The 17,687-nt window shown below is 39.2% G+C and overlaps 1 non-coding gene across 1 annotated transcript; it reads right to left on the reverse strand.

The window, feature by feature from the left end:
- Nucleotides 1-12,488: 12,488 nt before the first annotated feature.
- On the reverse strand, nt 12,489-12,592 carry LOC118666654. Its single transcript, XR_004971011.1, has one exon. It is a non-coding gene; the product is annotated as a U6 spliceosomal RNA (small nuclear RNA).
- Between the last annotated feature and the right edge of the window lie 5,095 nt (nt 12,593-17,687).

Here is a 17,687-nt window from a genome sequence, read left to right on the forward strand (position 1 = left end):
ATAAATCCCAGAATAAAAAGAAAAAAAGGAGAGGTTGGGAGCTTCAGTCGCCCGCCAGCCTGAAAACGGCCCTCAGACCCTCACCCAGACTGGCCAGGCACCCCAGTGGGGACCCCCACCCTGAAGGGGGTGTGACCAGCTGCAAACAGCCATCATCCCCTCATCCAGGCTGGCCAGGCACCCCAGTGGGGACCCCCAGGGGATGGCGGCTAATTTGCATACTGAAGGCGGGCGGCAGCAGGCAAGGCTGTCCGCGGTCCGGGACCTGGATCTGTGACCCTGCTAGGCGGGGGGCAGTGCTTGAGGCTGTCTGCAGTCCTGGAACCGGATCTGTGACCCTGCCGGGTGGGGGGCAGTGCTTGAGGCTGTCGGCAGTCTTGGACCTGGTTCCGTGACCTGGCGGGCGGGGGGCAGCATTTGAGGCTGTCCACAGTCCGGGACCTGGATCTGTGACCCTGCCTGGCGGGGAGCAGTGCTTGAGGCTGTCGGCAGTCTGGGACCCGGATCCATGTCCTGGCGGGCAGGGCAGCAGTGCTTGAGGCTGTTGGCGGTCTGGGACCCAGATCCGTGACCTGGCAGGCGGAGGGCAGTGCTTTAGGCTGTCCGCGGTCCTGGGACCGGATCTGTGACCCTGCCAGACGGGGGGCAGCGCTTGAGGCTGTCCATAGTCCCGGGACCTGGATCTGTGACCCTGCTTGGCGGGGGGCAGTGCTTGAGGCTGTCCGCAGTCCTGGGACCCGGATCTGTGACCCTGCCAGGCGGGGGCCAGTGCTTGAGGCTGTCCGCGGTGCCGGGACCCGGATCTGTGACCCTTCCCGGCGGGGCGGCAGCTCACACAGAGGCAGATTGGCCAGGTCAGGATGCCTGGCTTCCACCCAGCCCCAGTCACTCTGGGCAGGTGAGTAGCACAGAGAGCCTCTGGACAGGGGAGGCAGGCTGGCAGAGGGCTGCCTGTACTCCCCATATGGCAGTGGTTACAGCTGTGAGTGCGCCAAGTGGAGCCTGCAGGCTGAGCTGAAGTAGCGCCTGCAGGCCATCAGCACCCAGGAGTGGCTGCGCAAGATCCGCCTCCTGGCCCAGAAGGTGCAGGATTGCAGGGACAGCCACTGTGGTGGGCTAGATTGACGTCCTCCTGGCCGCACCACGGGGGTTTGTGGATCTGCAAAGCCAGAGGCCTCTGATGTGCACATCCCCCCCTGGCGTGCGAACATCCCCCAGCACACTGTCACCCTCCCACGCCTGCAACAGTTGCAAACCAAGGCGTGCACAAGTTCCCCCCGCCTCTCCACCGCACTTCCATCAACCCAGCATGCCTAACACCCTCACAGGATGTGCACACATCCCCTCTGATGCGCTCACGTCCTTTGGAGAGTGTCTGGGTGTTCTGGGTGCTGAGGGTGCGCACCTGTGAGATGACAGTAAGAGGGCGGAGTGGTGATGCTCTGTTCCCACGGAGGCTAGTGCAGCTACGAGATCACCTCTGGGGGGTTAATGCAGGTGTTGAGGCCGGAGCAGGTGCAGATAGACACACCTGGTTGGCACGGGCACCCTCGCTGAGGTGCCTTGGATCAGCGTTCAAGATCAAGAACCCAGAGGCAGAGAGGAATTCTGTCCTCTCAGTGAAACAGTGGGATAGTCGGGGTGACTGTAGAGGAGGAATGTGCACTTTGGGTGCCAGCACCCATGAGCGAAGGCTGCCCTGACTGAGCCTCGCTTGCTTGGGGCCTAGCGCACTCCTGCCGGGCAGCGGGTGACAGGATGCGCTTTTCCGAATTAATGAGAGAAAACGTTGATTCTCCTGCTGCCCACGAAGGTGGAAAGTGAAGTGGGGAGTGAGCGAGGTTCCCTGTCTGGGGGTTCCAAATCTGCTGTTGATTTCTTTCACCGCTGACTAGAGATATACAGGGTGTCCCCCCCAAATGTATACACACTTTGAATACTTACTAATTCCAATGGTTTTAAGCATAAGAAAGAAACAACAATGGAGCTGTTATCTATTAAAAGATCCAAAGACTGAGAAACAGCGGGCCAATGATCTCTGTTCCTAGGTTTGACTGACAGGCAAGTATCTTTCCTGTGTCACCCCAGTTTCTCTGGGCATGCGTCTTTCTCCCCTTTGTTAGACCTCTTCCCCTAGTGATCTGCAACGAATAGGCTAGTGGTTCCCTGAAGAGTGTGAAATGTAGCTTACTGGTGAAGCTGACCAAATGACCTATCTATAATTTCTGGCTTCCCCTTTGTTCCTTTTCTATTATTAATAACTAGTTACTTACAACTGTACCAGGTTGATGGGCAGTGTGTTTGTTATTGGCTGGGTTTCTGGAATAGATGGAAGATTCAAAAGGCCTTCACTCACATGAAGGTTGGTAGTTGGTATTAGTTTTCAACTGAATAGGATATAATGGAAGAAGCTGAGGCATCTCTGTCTTAAAAGTTATAGAGTCTTATTTCCACTGCACTTTATTGGTCAAAACAACTCTCAAGGTCAGCCAAGATTCAAGGGGAAGGTAAATAGATATTACCACTTGAGAGTTTAATAATAAAGTCCCTTTGCAAAAGAGGGTTGGGAAATACTGTTGTAGTCCTCTTTGAAAACACTCTGTACTACATCTTTATTTTATTTCACTCTTTCCTTAGATGTGAAATACGGGTCTTAGTTTTCTCATCTTTATAATAATAATACTAGGTTTGATAATAACTAAATTTTCTGCTAGCTGTAGGATTATATGATACAATAATGTTTTTGTTTGAAAGTTCATATTGAAAATGGAATCAGATTTTGTCACATCTTTATTTCAGCTGGAATCTTATTAAACTTTTTTCCAAGTCTCCTGTGTATTTCAAGTTGCTTGGTAGACTAGTGATACTCAAAGCATTGTCTTTATACCACCATCATCAATATATTCTGGGTGCTTTTATTAGAAATACATATTAATAGACTTTACCCCAGAACTACTGAGTCAGAATCTATGGAGTTGGAGTCTAGGTTTTAAAAGCCCTCCAGGAAATTTTGATGCATGCTAAAGATTGAGAACCACTGGTAAAGAATACATCAGAAAAACTAAAAAAGTCAGCAGTAATATAAAGCAAAGCAATGCTGACCATTGGCCATACATTTAGTCAAAAGTAGTGGGTGGTAATATGATAAAATAACCCCAGTTCTCATCTCAGCCAACCACACTGGAATTCCAACATTACAGATTTAGTCTTTGGCTTCAAATCTAGGAGTTGAATCTTAAAGGGTAACAACCCCTTTAAAGAGAGGAAAAACATGAGCAGCCATTATAGCTATAGTAGTGATAATGATAATAAACAACTATGCTACTGGTTTATATATTTACTATATCATACTTTTTAATCATTATTTTAGAGTGTACTCTTATGAAAAAAAATGTTTGCTGTTAGGCTGGCAGCAGCCTCATACATCTTGTATTTACCTTGTCTCTTGATTGCATATTTTCTCTTGTGCTTGATTTTATCTTACGTTGTTTTGTACAGTAACATGCTGTACTGCTTATAGCCTAGAAATAGTAGGCTGTACCCTCTAGCCTAGGTGTATAGGAGGCTGTATTACCTAGGTTGTAGAAGTTCACTCTATGATGCTCACATGTATCCTTGTCGTTAAGTGACACGCCACTGTGTGTGTGTGTGTGTGTGTGTGTGTGTATTTTAATCCCATTCCCAAGTCTCCTCTTTGGCTCCATATCCACATTTACAAGTGCCTTTTTTCTATCTCTCCCAACACCACACCTATTAACTTCTTATATTTTCAGTCTCAGTTTTGCAAGTCTAGTTTCTTGGACTTATACTTGTATTCTCTCTCTCCATAGCTAACCAGCCACAAGTCTTTTCAATTATAATTCTACAATGTCCCATTAACCTGGCTTCAGCATTTTTATCCCATTGCTCTTTCATTGGGTCAGTTTCTCAATATCTTAATACAGTAATTTTCTATGGTCTTCTTGTTCCTTTTTTTATTCCTTATCATGGTCTACCTTCTGGACAGAGGTAGCCACCTACAACAACAAAATTTATATCACTTTATTGTGCAAAAAATAAACATTCTTTGAAGTATGAACTATGTGAATTCTCTCTACAATTCTATCTATCCTAAGTTATTAACTACTATCTCTTATTTCATCCAACAACTCTATATGGACATCTTGATTACATTAGTTACCGTTTGCTTTCTGTGACCTTGTACAATGATGGAAGAACAAAGTCTTAAAAACTTGCACTTCTGAGCTTATCTGCAAGGCATCTGAATGGCTCATTCTTAGCATATTACAGACTCTATTTATCCCATCCATTTGGTATTTCAAGAAATAATGTTAATTATGCTGAAAATACTTGTACTCTGGTCTCCTTCATTTGTAAAACAATTTGTTTAATCATTCATTCAGTTATTCTGTCAACCTTTGTTGAATACCTGCTATATATGCCAAACACTAAATATAGAGATAGTCTGGTAGAAGAGATGAATATGTAAATAATTGCAGAGTTTGATGATACCTTACCTTGAAATCTAAGATATAGATGTGTTTTTAAATTTCTGGCAAATGATTAGGACTGGATTATCATAAGGAAAACAAATATCTAACTGCTAATTTTGTAGCCTTTTAAAAACTGTTATTTAAAAAAAACACTATTTCAAAAGTTTCTTTTGGGTCTAAGTCCTTATATTTTTAAAATACTTCTTTTAAATTTCAAATGTTTTATTTATAAATATGGAATTTTTTTAAAAAATTCAAAAAATCACAAGTGAGATGTAATGAATATGAGTTTCACTGTTTTTAACTTTTTCCTGAGTGTTCCCTGGCATATGTGCTACTGGACAATGAAGATGCTGACTAAACAAAAGGATACGAAGCAGCAGATCCCTTCACTGAGCCACAATGTGAAGAATCTGTCCTTTACTACTAGGATAGGCATATTAATCATGTAATATGATTAACTATTTTTCACATTCAAAGGTGTATGCATAAGATGTTCTAGTAGGTTTATAGAAGTAATGAGTTGAATTAAGTTTTTTAAGAACTTAATTATTTATCTTGGAAATTATGTCTAAAATTACTGACAAATTCTGTTTGCAATCATTCGCTTTTCATATCAAAAGCCAAGTTTTACACTATAATTACAATTTGGACAGGCAGCTTGGGGCTAAGTGTGCCCCTACATATTTTTTTCTACTAACCTTTTTACAAATGATATTTTGAAACACTTTTATTTACCAGAACCATGATTTTAATAAAGTCCAATTAAAGAATCTAAATTTAAATGTGCCTTGCAGTTCAAAGTTGTGGTAATTTGTCAATGTTTAGTTTGGGTTTCCAATTTACTCTCTAAGGATAACATAAATCATGGGGTCATTTAGTTCCACTGTTGTCTTAGACAAGCATAATCCAAAGTTATCTAAATTGACACTCTTATTTACAGCCTTGACTGGGCAATGTATTTAATCACCGATACAGTGGATATGATGTTCTTTCTTAAGAGTGTGAGCACTACTAGGCCCCTTTGCTGAAAATTAAGCCCAGTTCCTTTTCAGTTTTGGCAGGGGCTCACTGGTCAATTAGAGAACATTCATATTACCCCTTGGTCTTTTGTTTGCAATATTAGAAAAAGAGTAAAAAATCCAAATCCAAAGACTTCCTTATATTTTTTTATAGAAACTGTTTTCCTCTTGGGTCTCTTAGTTTCTTCATAATTTAAAATGCTAAAAGAAAGGCTGTTTCTCCTAAACCAGGTCAAGAAGAGAAGCTTCCCGCCCGGCATGGCTCAGTGTTTTGAGCAACGACCTATGAACCAGGAGGTCACAGTTGGATTCCCTTTCAGAGCACATGCCCGGGTTTCAGGCTTGATCCCCAGTGTGGGGCATGCAGGAGGCAGCCAATCAAAGATTCTCTCTCATCACTGATGTTTCTATGTTTCTCTCCCTCTCCTTTCCTCTCTGAAATCAATTAAAAAATATTTTAGAAAAAAAAAAAGAGCAGGCTTCTTCCTTCTAGTATACTTGGGAAAAACCTATTGAGTGCGCCTTTCATTCTGAGCCAGTATTCTGGATGTTAAAAGGGCAGTGGTGAACAAGAGAGAGCCTCTGACCTCTGGGAGTTAACTGTCCTGTCAGGGTGGCAGAGAAGGAAGTGGGCAAGGTGGCAGAGGGTCAGTAATGCTAAGTAGGTAAATGGGAGCTTGCAGAAAGAGGAAGCCAAGATGGCTTAGGCTACTAAAGCATGGAAGCACTTCTGGTGACTTGGTGTCATATTTAAGAATTTTTTACCTTCTTCACATAGTGTAGAAATGGCTCAAAACAGATGAGAACTGCAGCTTTAGTTCCACCTATACTTAAAACAAACAAGCAAGCAAAGACGCAAAACCTTGGTTTGTGCTGTGGCATTCTCCAAAAACAGCTTTTTGATCTAGAGAAATATTTTTCAGTTTTCTAATTCTTTGCCCAAATCCTTATAAACCTTTGGGGAACAAGAAAAATGTACCAGGTATTATTCCAGTACAAATGCAAATATAATTCCTAAAATAATTTTTTTTAAAGATAGCAAGTATGATCATAAATTCTAAAACATGAAATATTTTTCCAATATTTACTCTTGAGGAAAGAAAATAAACACTTTTCTCCCCATGACGCATTTACCTGTAGATGATTATGTATGTATTTTGTTGACGGTGTTGACAGTTGGAATTACATCTGGATTTTGAATTCATAATTACATTTTTCATTCTCATGATTAGTGTGTTTCAACATTTCTGGAAAATTCTTGGCTTTTATATCTTTTATTTTTATTTATTTACTAGAGGCCTGATGTACAAAATTTGTGCAAGAGTAGGCCTTCCTTCCCCCAGCTACCAGCACCGGCTTCCCTCTGGCACCTGGGACCTGGGCTTCCCTCAGGCCGCCGGCAGGCACCCAGGACTCAGGCTTTCCTCCAGCCTTAGCTTCGTCTGGAAGGATGTCTGGAATGATGTCGGAAAGATGTCCAGTCTAATTAGCATATTACCCTTTTATTATTATAGATTTTTAAATATATATTTTTATTAATTTCAGAGAGGAAGGGAGAGGGAGAAAGAGATAAAACACCAGTGATGAGAGAGAATCATTCATTGGCTGCCTCCTGCATGCCCCGCACTGGGGATCAAGCCTGCATCCCAGGCATGTGCCCTGACTGGGAATCGAACTGTGTCCTCCAGGTTCATAGGTTGATGCTCAACCATTGAGCCACATCAGCCTGGCGGTTTTTATCTCTTAATATTATTTCATCTGAATTTCTTTTATTATTTCCTTTGGCACTCTTATTTTATTTACCATAGTTTTCTTTTTCTTGACTACATTCTGTATGATTTTATTGAATTTATCCTTCAGTTTACCAATTCTCTCCTTAGATTTTCATTTGTTTCTTTCAGTCACCCTGATAGTTAATTAAATTCTTTAAATTCTATTCTCTACCTAGGGTTTTCAGACAACAGAGATGTTCTAAATTCAACTGTAAATCCACCAGGGTGATTTTATAGTTATGAATTATCAGGAGAGATTCCCCCTCCCTCCCAGACACCACATAATCCTTATCTTGTCCAGGCTTGAGACAGGAGAGCTTTGTTTCTATGCCCTTATGGATATCAGGTTTGATTTCTTCTTCACCTTTATATTACTGATATGAAATCTTATTAATTTACCACTTTGAGCTAGTGCCAATCATTATCATGGGTCTCTTGCTTGTGCAGTCTTTGAGAAAACTCAGGTATCTAGGGGTTGGGCAGTAACTCTCAGAGGGAAAAGATGCCTTTGTCACTCACTTGTCTTTCAAGTTTCCTGTGCAGCCATGTGGGGGCTCCACCAAACCTTTTGTTTGTTTCTTGGTTTTTAACTCAGCAGTACATGTAAAATTAAACTATACATATATATTTGTTCACCACTTAGTTGATTAAGTTTAGAGAGTAGTTCAGAGCATCTGATGCTGCTAGAAATGAAAGTTTAGACTTACTCTCATAACTGTAAATTCACTTCCTCTGCATTATTCCTTAGTAATTTCTCTGATGGTGGGTAGCTCTGTTACAAACTGACTTCACTATACCCTTCTGGAAATGAGTCAGTTAGTTGGGGATTAAAAGGAAAAGTATACTTCCATTTGTTTGTCAGCCAGGTTTTAAAGTAGTTAGTTTCATCTCCTGACTTTAAAAAAGATCTGTTTCTGTATTTTGCAAGCAGCATGTTAGCTGCGGCAGCATTCTTGTTATATCTTTTTTCTTCTTCTTATGGTTTTTAAGCATTGCCAATATGTGGGCTGGGGAGGAGATGAGAAATCCCTTGATATCATTACATCAACTTTGCTTGTGTCCCATTGCTATTTTCACTTGTCACTGTTTGAATATCAAGAATCTGCTTTGGGCTCAAGGCAGACACAACACAAAAATTTAGCAAATATATGGTCACCAGCCTATAATGTTTCACCAAGTTCTAGGTTCTGCCTCCAACAGAAAATTGTCTGTTTCTTACTTAGATTAATGCCACCCTCCTTTCTGGTGTTGAATATTGTCAATTTTGGGATTGACTCAACTCTTCTGAGACAGAAATTAGCAACTCCGTTTTCTGGAAGGTGTTAGTCACACTTAAGAAAGTTAACATTGGGAAATGACCAAAACAAAGTCACTGACTCTTGGTATTCCCAAGACTCAACTGGAAAACAAGAGGAAACTTGAATTTCTCTAAGTCCTATGACTCTAGCCCTGGGCCTAAGCATGCAGGACCCTGAGAAACCCTGTACATTGTGTAAGGATGAGGAGAAGAGAACCTAGCTGACCCACTAATCATGTTGGCCTATGGGGCAGTAGAATGGGGTGTTAGTAGCTGCTTCTTCCTGAAAATCTCACTTTGTATCAATTTATTTGCCTAATTATGCTTTGATTTGTGTCTCAATATCATACCTACTGAATGAAGGATTTCTCTCAAATTTTAGAGAACATTTTAAGGGAGATGAAAGAGCACCAGGTCGGACTATGTTATAGAAGAGAAAAAGTCTATGAGAAAAAAATTCCCGTCCACATAGAGTCACAGACCAGATTCCTTTGGATCAATCCAAGATTCTACTGCTCTGTAGTCTCAGGTTTTACTTGAGCATCTGTGTTTATGGCCATGGTTACTTTTTTACCTTTTTTTTTTTTTTTTTTTGGTTAATCCTCACCTGAGGATATTTTTTCATTGATTTTTTTAAAGAGAGAGTGGAAGGAGAGGGAGAGACAGAGAGAAATATCCATGTGAGAGAGACTGAGAGAGACACATCGATTGATTGCCTCTTACACGCACCCGACCAGAGCCGGGGAACCTGCAACCGAGGTACATGCCCTTGACTGGAATTGAACCAGGACCCTTCAGCTTGCAGGCTGATGCTCTGTCCACTGAGCCAAACTGGCTAGGGTGCCATGGTTGCTTTTTAAATTAAAAATGGTAGGAAGATCTTGGCTAGCATGCTCAATGGTTAGAGCATCAGCCTGAGCACCAAAGGTTTGCAGGTTTGATTTAAGGCCCTGGGCAGGGTGCGTGTGGGAGGCAACCAATCAATGTCTCTCTCTCACATGGATGTTTCTCTCTCTCCCCACTCCCTCACTTCCCCTCTCTCCTTTCTACACTCTAAGAAAATGGAAAAAATATCCTCTGGTGAGGATTAACAATAACGGCAACAAAAAGGAAAGGAAAGAAGGAAAGGAAAATAAAAAAGTTTTCCTAAAATTTTCAGTTATTCTTGTTTAATCTCCCAAAGTATATTGATTACTAACAAAGAAGCCACATAAAGGCCTCTGTAGAAGTAGTTGTTCTTAGCTTGAAATATTTTTCCATTTGTACCCACTCTTCTCAACTACCCAAACAAAACTGCCATCTGGTTATCATTCATGAAGAGATGGTGAAATCATGGAGGGCAAGAATCATGCTTTTCTCTTTTTTGTCCATTTCATTGCCCTCTTCTTTTTTTCCTTATTTATCTTAGAGCTTGTGGATGTAGCAAGTAGGAGGTCTTCAGTTAAGTTTGGATTTAAGCCTTTGCTCCAGTGCTACCTCTGTTGGTTATACTGTCTGTGGGATAATTTACCCTTGAGGGGGAGCAGAATACATGACCCCAAAATATGCCACTTTGGCATATGGTTGATTTTGAGCTTAAGACAATAAAGACTCAGCAGAAAAAAATTTACCTCTCCTTTAACTACCTAAAGAATTTAGGTAGGGAGCCTGGCCCAGAAATAACTTTTATTTAAATGATCTATCTATCTGTATGGCAGGACAGACATCTAGTTATCAAATATTTGCTCTTCTTATCATGCTATGAGTTACCCTCTTCCCCTTTAAAGCCCCAGGCCCTACCATTCCTTAGCTCAAGATAGTATATAAGCATCATTGTGTGACTGGTCCTTAAGTCCCATATCTATGGGGCCCTGCACATATATAATTAAATTGGTTTTTCTACTAATTAATCTGGTTTATGTCAATTTACTTATTAGACTAGCCAAAAGAACTTAGAAAGGCAGATGATTTTTTCTCCCCTATACCCTAAATACAGTACCTAGGGTAAGTACAAGTTAACTTATAGTCATTACCTTAAAGAGAGTTAATTAGTAGGTGAGTTTCTTATTCTAAATACATGCCTTAGGATTAGTTAGTTAATAAAATATTGTTATTGATGAAATTAAAATGAATGATATTTAGGTTATGAGGCTGGTTAGAATGGTGACACAGGACCTATCGCCGTAGTCTGAACAAATTTATAGAAGATACTCACTTGGCCAGCAGTGTGTGTCAATAGAACAGAACACCAGGTTTTCATTCTGGTGAACCTATAGGCCTCTTGCCCCAGCAGATGGGGATCAGACTATAGGATCCAACTTTCCAACAATCCTCTTTTGAATCCCCTTTGCAGAGGACATTTCATGCAAGGGACTGCTCCTTATTTTTTAAGTCAGACAGAGGAACTCTGTAGTTTAAAAGAAGTCACACTTGCTCGCTAATAAATGTCTTTTTCATTTGGGAGAAGGTGGCCTGAGATTTCTTTTATTAAAAAAGACCCCTTGGAAGAAAGGCACAGGGGTTGGGAGTGCTTGCTTCCCCTTTTACCTTTAAATATTAGAGTTTTACAATATCCACCAACAAACAAAAAAACCCCACACAACTTGACATTTGTTAGAGCCAGGCTGGCTGGTTTGCAACACTTTAGTTTTACAGTAATCCACATTCCTGTTTGCTTTCCTAGATATCAGAAACTCCTGAGAGCCAAATTCTGGAGGACATTGTGGGTAGACAGAATGTTAGAGTTATGCTTTGTCCCAGCACATGATAAGCTTTCAGAAAATCCAGTAGAGTCCTCCTTTTGAAGTCTATAAATGATGGTGATAATACATTTCTACTAAGAAACAGTTGAAAAACAAAAATTATAGACTTCATTTCTTAAGGAAGCCACTTTTTATTTTACTGAATTTATTCTAGCATTTTTGTATGAATTGACATGCATATGACCCATAATTTTTAATAGTGTTTTAAGAAGAAATTGTAAGTTATCTCTGAGGCTCCTGGTGGTCTCTTTTTATCTGTCTTTTTTCTTTCTTTTGTTTGTATCTTGGAAAAATGCCTTTCGATTTTTAAGCAGAATATGACTCTTCATTCGTAAAATAAAAACTTATTTAAAACACAAAAAAAACCCACAAAAACAAAAGAAATAGAGTGTATTACTCTTCCTCCTTTTCAAGGTTATAGCTGGCTGTGTGTATCTTACCGTGTTTTCAAACCTTTCCCTCAGCCTACTAGAACTTTCTTCAGACTAAGAGATAATCATTATGTAGTATGTCCAGCTTCACATGCAAAATGGTGACACATTTTTTTTTGGTGTTTTATGAAACAAAAGCCCAGTATTTGCAAATCATATGCAATATGTTGTTCTTTGGAAATTAGCTAGACTTGAATTATATCATAGTCAGTGCAGCCAGTGTGTGTTTCATCTGCAAGTTACCATATTAATAATTTTTTTGCGTAGGCATTCTCTTCAACTGTCACATATTCTTTCCCTGAAATCTTGCTGTGCTTTGTAACAAATATGTAAAAAAGCCTTTGTTCTAAAAAAGCCCCTCATTGAGTAGGAGTGTGAATTCAAATGTTAAGGTCACCATGGGATCCCATAGTTATTCAGCTCAGTAAGATCTGTGTGACATCACACTTTTGTTAACTATTTTAGGTGGGAAAAAAAGAAAGAAAGAGAAAAAGGCCAACACTTGCTGCCTCTGAGTATTGAATAAAGCTTTGTTTCCTTTGTCTAATTCTCTTTTTCACTCTTCCCACCTCTGACCAAGGCCAAAGGAGTGCTTCCCAGCATATTAAACTTATGTTATATGAGACTGAGTAATCCATCTCTCAAGTATAAATCACTGATCATTGCACCATGGAGTGGCCTCTTTTATAGAGATTTTCTCTCTTTTAGTGTACTTTTTCTGGAACACTAGTGAGACAGGTGTGAACTTTGTTCTTAAAAAAGAATCTTGCGCAAGGGCCATGCTAATCTTCTCTGTATCGTTCCAATTTTAGTATAAGTGCTGCTGAAGCGAGCACTTAAAAAAGAATCTTGTATAATTTTTTATTGTAAAAATGCATAATAAAATTTGTTATCTTAACCATTTCTAAGTGGTACAGCTCAGTAATGTTAACTATATTCACATTGTTATACAATCAATCCCCAGAACTTTTTCAACTTGTAAAACTGAAACTCTATGCCCATTAAACTCTTCATGTTCTTCTCCCCTAACTCCTGGTAATCACCACTCTACTTTCTCTCTATGAATTTGATTACTCTTGATCCTTCATTTAAATGCAATTATACAGTATTTTGTCTTTCGTGACTGGCTTATTTCACTTAGCATAATGTCCTAAAGGTTCTGCATGTTGTAGCATGTCAGAATTTCCTTCCTTTTAAGGTTGTATTATATTGTGTGTGTGTGTGTGTGTGTCTATCTCACATCTTATTTATCCATTCATTTGTCAGTGGATACTTGGTTTGCTTTTACCTCTTAGATATAATAATTAGTAATGCTATGAACTTAAATGTGCAAATATCTCTTTGGGATTCTGCTTTCAATACTTGTGGATATATACCTAGAAATGGAATTGCTGGATTAGATGGTAATTCTATTTTTAACTTCTGAGGACTGACATAATACTTTTGATAGCAGCTGTACCATTTTACATTCTAACCAACAGCTCACAAGGGTTCCAATTTCTGAACAGCCTTGCCAGCACTTATTATTTTCTGTTTGTTTATTTTTATAAAACAAACTAATCATTTTCCCAGTGATTAGTATGTTAAACATCTTTTCATATGTTTGTCGGCCATTTGGATATCATTTTTGGAGAAATGTCTATTTAAATCCTTTGCCCATTTTTTAGTCAGGTTTTTTATTATTGTTGTTATTGAGTTGTAGGAGTTATTTATATATTCTGGATATTAACCCCTTATCAGATATATGATTTCAACATATTTTCTCTCATTCTAAAGGTTGTCTTTTAACTCTGTTGGTTGTATCCTTTAATAAACAGAAGTTTTAAAGTACAATTTATTTAGTTTAAGTAAATTTGATATAGTACAATTTATTTGTTTTTATTTTTGTTTCCTGTGCTTTTGGTGTCCTTATGTAGGACATTCTTAACAAATCCAATGTCCTGAAGCTTTTTTTTCTATATGTATCTTCTTCTAAGAGTTTTATAGTTTTAAGTTTAGGTCGTTGATCTAGTTTACGTTGATTTTTGTATGTGGTGTAATGTAAAGTGCAACTTCATTCTTTGCATGTGGATATCCAGTTTTCCCAGCAGCAGTTTTTGAAGAGACTGTCCTTTGGTTTTGGCATCTATATTAGTCTGCTTACACTGCCATAATCTACCATAGAGTGAGTAGCTTAAATAACGTATATTTATTTTCTCATAGTTCTGGAGGGTTGAAGTCTTGAGTTTTCCATTCAATATCTTTGGTCAGTACTCCCATACACTTCCCTTTTTTTGGTAATCTTCATCCCAATATAAAAATGGTGTTTCTTCCTCCAAATACTACTTTTTGATCCAACCAAGGGATCAGGAGTTATAGCAGCTTTTAAGTTCTAGTACTTTGCGCAGACTATTGTTGCAACTGAGGAAGACACTGAGAAGACACCAATGCAATTCTGGAAGGATTAAAACATTGTGACTGCATCAAGAGTCTTGTGTGGGCTTGGGTGATGTCACCAAGGAGTGTATGCAGTTCATCTAGAAGAAGACACTAAAGAGATTTGTCCATGACTTCAGAGGATTAACCATGAGTGAGGAGTTTGCAAAAATCAACAAAACTGTGATTGAGGAGGCAAATGACTTTAACCTGGGTGTGAATGAGGATGACATTGTGGAGCTCCTATAGGTGGTTCTGAGAAATTGACTAATGAAGAGTTGTTGGAACTAGAATAGGAATGCATAGCTGAAGAAGAAGTAAGAGAAAAGGAAATAGCAAGAAAAGAAAAGAACCCCCAATAAAATTCACAATGAAGGGATTAACTACTTTTGCAGGCCTCAACAAGTCCCTTAAAAAGTTTGAAAACCTGCATCCCCAACACTGGTTTTAGAGAGAAAGAAAGGGGAGAGAGAGAGAGAGAGAGAGAGAGAGAGAGAGAGAGAGAGAGAGAGAGAGAGAGAGATCAGTGTAAGAGAAACATCAACCAATTGCCTCTTGTACGTTGCCCCCTCACCGGGAATCAAACCTGCAATCTCTTGGCACAAGGACGATACTTTAACCAACTGAGCCACCTGGCCAGGGCAAATCTATGATTTTTAAAAAATGAAACAAATCAAGCAAACCACAATGGACATATTTCTCAAAAAGTGTCCCCTTTCAAGAAAAGCCTCTGGCAGTTCATTCAGAAGGTATTCCAGAAGAAGGCCTTTGTTATCACAGGAGATGATTGATGTATTCATGTATTGCCCCTGAAGACCTTTCAGTGGGACAAGATGTGGAGGTGGTTGCCCGGCTGGCGTGGCTCAGTGGTTGAGCATCGACCTATGAACCAGGAGGTCACGGTTCGATTCCTGGTCAAGGCACATGCCCAGGTTGTGGGCTCGATCCCTAGTGGGGGGCGTGCAGGAGACAGCTGATCCATGATTCTCTCTCACCATGTCTCTCTCTCTCTCTCTCCCCCCCTTCATCTTTGAAATCAATAAAAAAAAATACTTAAACGATGTGGAGTTGGAAGACAGGGATATTGATGATCTCTACTTTGTGTAGGCCTAGGCTAGTGTGTATATTTATATCTTAGCTTTTAACAAAAAAGTAAGAAAAAATAATTTTAAAAAGAAAATAAGCTTTAGAATAAGCTAATTGTTAGAACAAGACAGTAAAAAGTTGAAAAAATAAAACATTTATAAAGTGAAAAGGTTACTATAAGCTAAGGGTAATTTATTATTAAAGAAAGAAAAATATTTTTATAATAAATGTAGTTTAGCCTAAGCATGCAGTGTTTATAAAGTCTACAGTAGTGTACAGTAATGCCTGAGGCTTTCACATTCATTCACCACTCACTCACTGACTCTCTCAGAGCAACTTCTAGTGCTTTAAGCTCCATTCATGGTAAGTGCCCTACATAGGTGTACCATTTTTTTCTTTTACATTGTTTTTTTACTATACTTTTTCTATATTTAATACCATTTAATTATAAGTTCTTAGAGTACCCAGTACAGTAACATGCTGTACAGGTTTGTAGTCTAGGAGCAATAGGCTATACCATAGCCTAAATGTATAGTAGTTTAAACCATATAGATTTGTATTAATGTAATCTATGATGTTCTCACAATGAAGAAGTAACCTAGTGACACGTTTCTCAGAACATATCCCCATCATTAAGCAACACATGACTGTATATTTTAATTATTTCCAGTTGGGGAAATTCTAGGACCATTTGGTTCTAGATGTATGGCAGAGTTGTATAATTTAGAAGCCAACTGTGAGGTTACTGTTCACTATGGGGGTGAGGTCTGGTGACTGTTTCTTTGTGGTCCAAATAGATTTTGAGTTCCAGAGGACTCTGGGTTATTTTCCTGGTGCCCCACTTTAGTAAAACTCTTTTTGGCTAGAGAGGGATAATCATACCTCAAGAAATTCTGAGTGATGCTCCAAATCACTGGAGATTTCTGTGTTGAATGTAAGTCAGAAGCATAAAAATATAAAATAATATTGTCCAGTAAAACGGTAGCCTGCCAAATTTTTCTCAGTTGTTTTTGGTTAGTGGCAGATTTAAGTTAGAAACATTCCACTAGGGCATGTTTTACAGGTGATATTTCTATTTTGATTTAATCTGGCTTTATGAAAAAGTATATAGGGACAGAATAGATGAATTCAAATATTCAGTTTATATTTGATGGAAAGAAATTATTCCATTTTAATTTTATTTTATTACTATTTTTTAATCCTTACCTGAGGATATTTTTTCCATTGAATTTTAGAGAGAGTGGAAGAGTTGGAAGAGTGAGGGAAAGACAGAGAAATACCAATGTGAGGGGAACACATCGTCTGGTTGCCTCCTGCACGAGCCTGGACCAGGGCCCAGGCCGGAGAGGAGCCTGCAACTGAGATATGTGCCTTTAACTGGAATTGAACCTGGGACCCTTTGGTCCACAGGCCAACGCTCTATCCACTGAGCCAAACCGGCTAGTGCTAATTTTATTTTTTATTATCCCAAATTCCATGTAGATGTCAGTGATTGCAAATTATAATAATTTGAGTTTTTTGAATGTAGGCTATTGAAAACACACAAGTCTATCTTCTGTGTCTACTTTGTAGCAAATCATTTTCAAAGTGGAGCTGGATTCTTAGCAGTTCTATCTGTAGTAAATAAAGTATCTGTATACAAATCTGCAAATACAATTGAGCCTTTCTTCCCTTAGTCCCCTCAGGGCATACTGTTTAAGTATCTTACAAGGAAATTATAAAAGTAATGAGAAGTAAAGTAAGTGGTTTGCCATTAAATGTTGCTATAGATGCCACTAATTTCATTTTACTAGCTTAAGTACTTTTAGAAGGGAAAATCAAAGTAAAATCTCATTTTCCCTTCATTGCTTCTTTGGGGAACAATTGTCATTTCTTAAGCATTTCTGCATTTCACTGTAAAAAAGATCTGATAAGAAATCATTTATTCATTTAGAGGAAGGGCATGCTCCCGGGGTTGTTTTTCTGGTCATGCCAATAATTTCTGCTGATCCAGACACACACTCTGCCTTGTTCCCATTATGAAATAATGACTTTTATAATGTGACTGACCACGGTTGGGGTACATTTTGCAACTGAAGAACAGAATGAAGCCATTGGCTTAAATATGGAATGAACTTTTGACATTGACTCTAGTAGTGTTCTAAAACCAATATGAAAACGACCAGAAGATTACACTTTGCATTCTCCTGAACCACATGATATGGCAGATACTATTTAAACATCCTTAGGATTAAAGTTCCTCTATTTGTGAAATAAAATATATGAAAACAGCCTACGATAATAATGGTGATAATAACAGCGCAGCAACAATGATAGCTAACATATATTGAGTATCTTATAGACCAGTTTTATGGCTAAATTTTGTTTTCTATCCCCACCTACAATTCATGTTGAAGTTTTAACCTCTAGTACCTTAGCATGTGCCCGTAT

This window comes from Myotis myotis, unplaced genomic scaffold (genome assembly GCF_014108235.1).
Source record: "Myotis myotis isolate mMyoMyo1 unplaced genomic scaffold, mMyoMyo1.p scaffold_m19_p_11, whole genome shotgun sequence".
Classification (NCBI taxonomy): Eukaryota; Metazoa; Chordata; class Mammalia; order Chiroptera; family Vespertilionidae; genus Myotis; species Myotis myotis.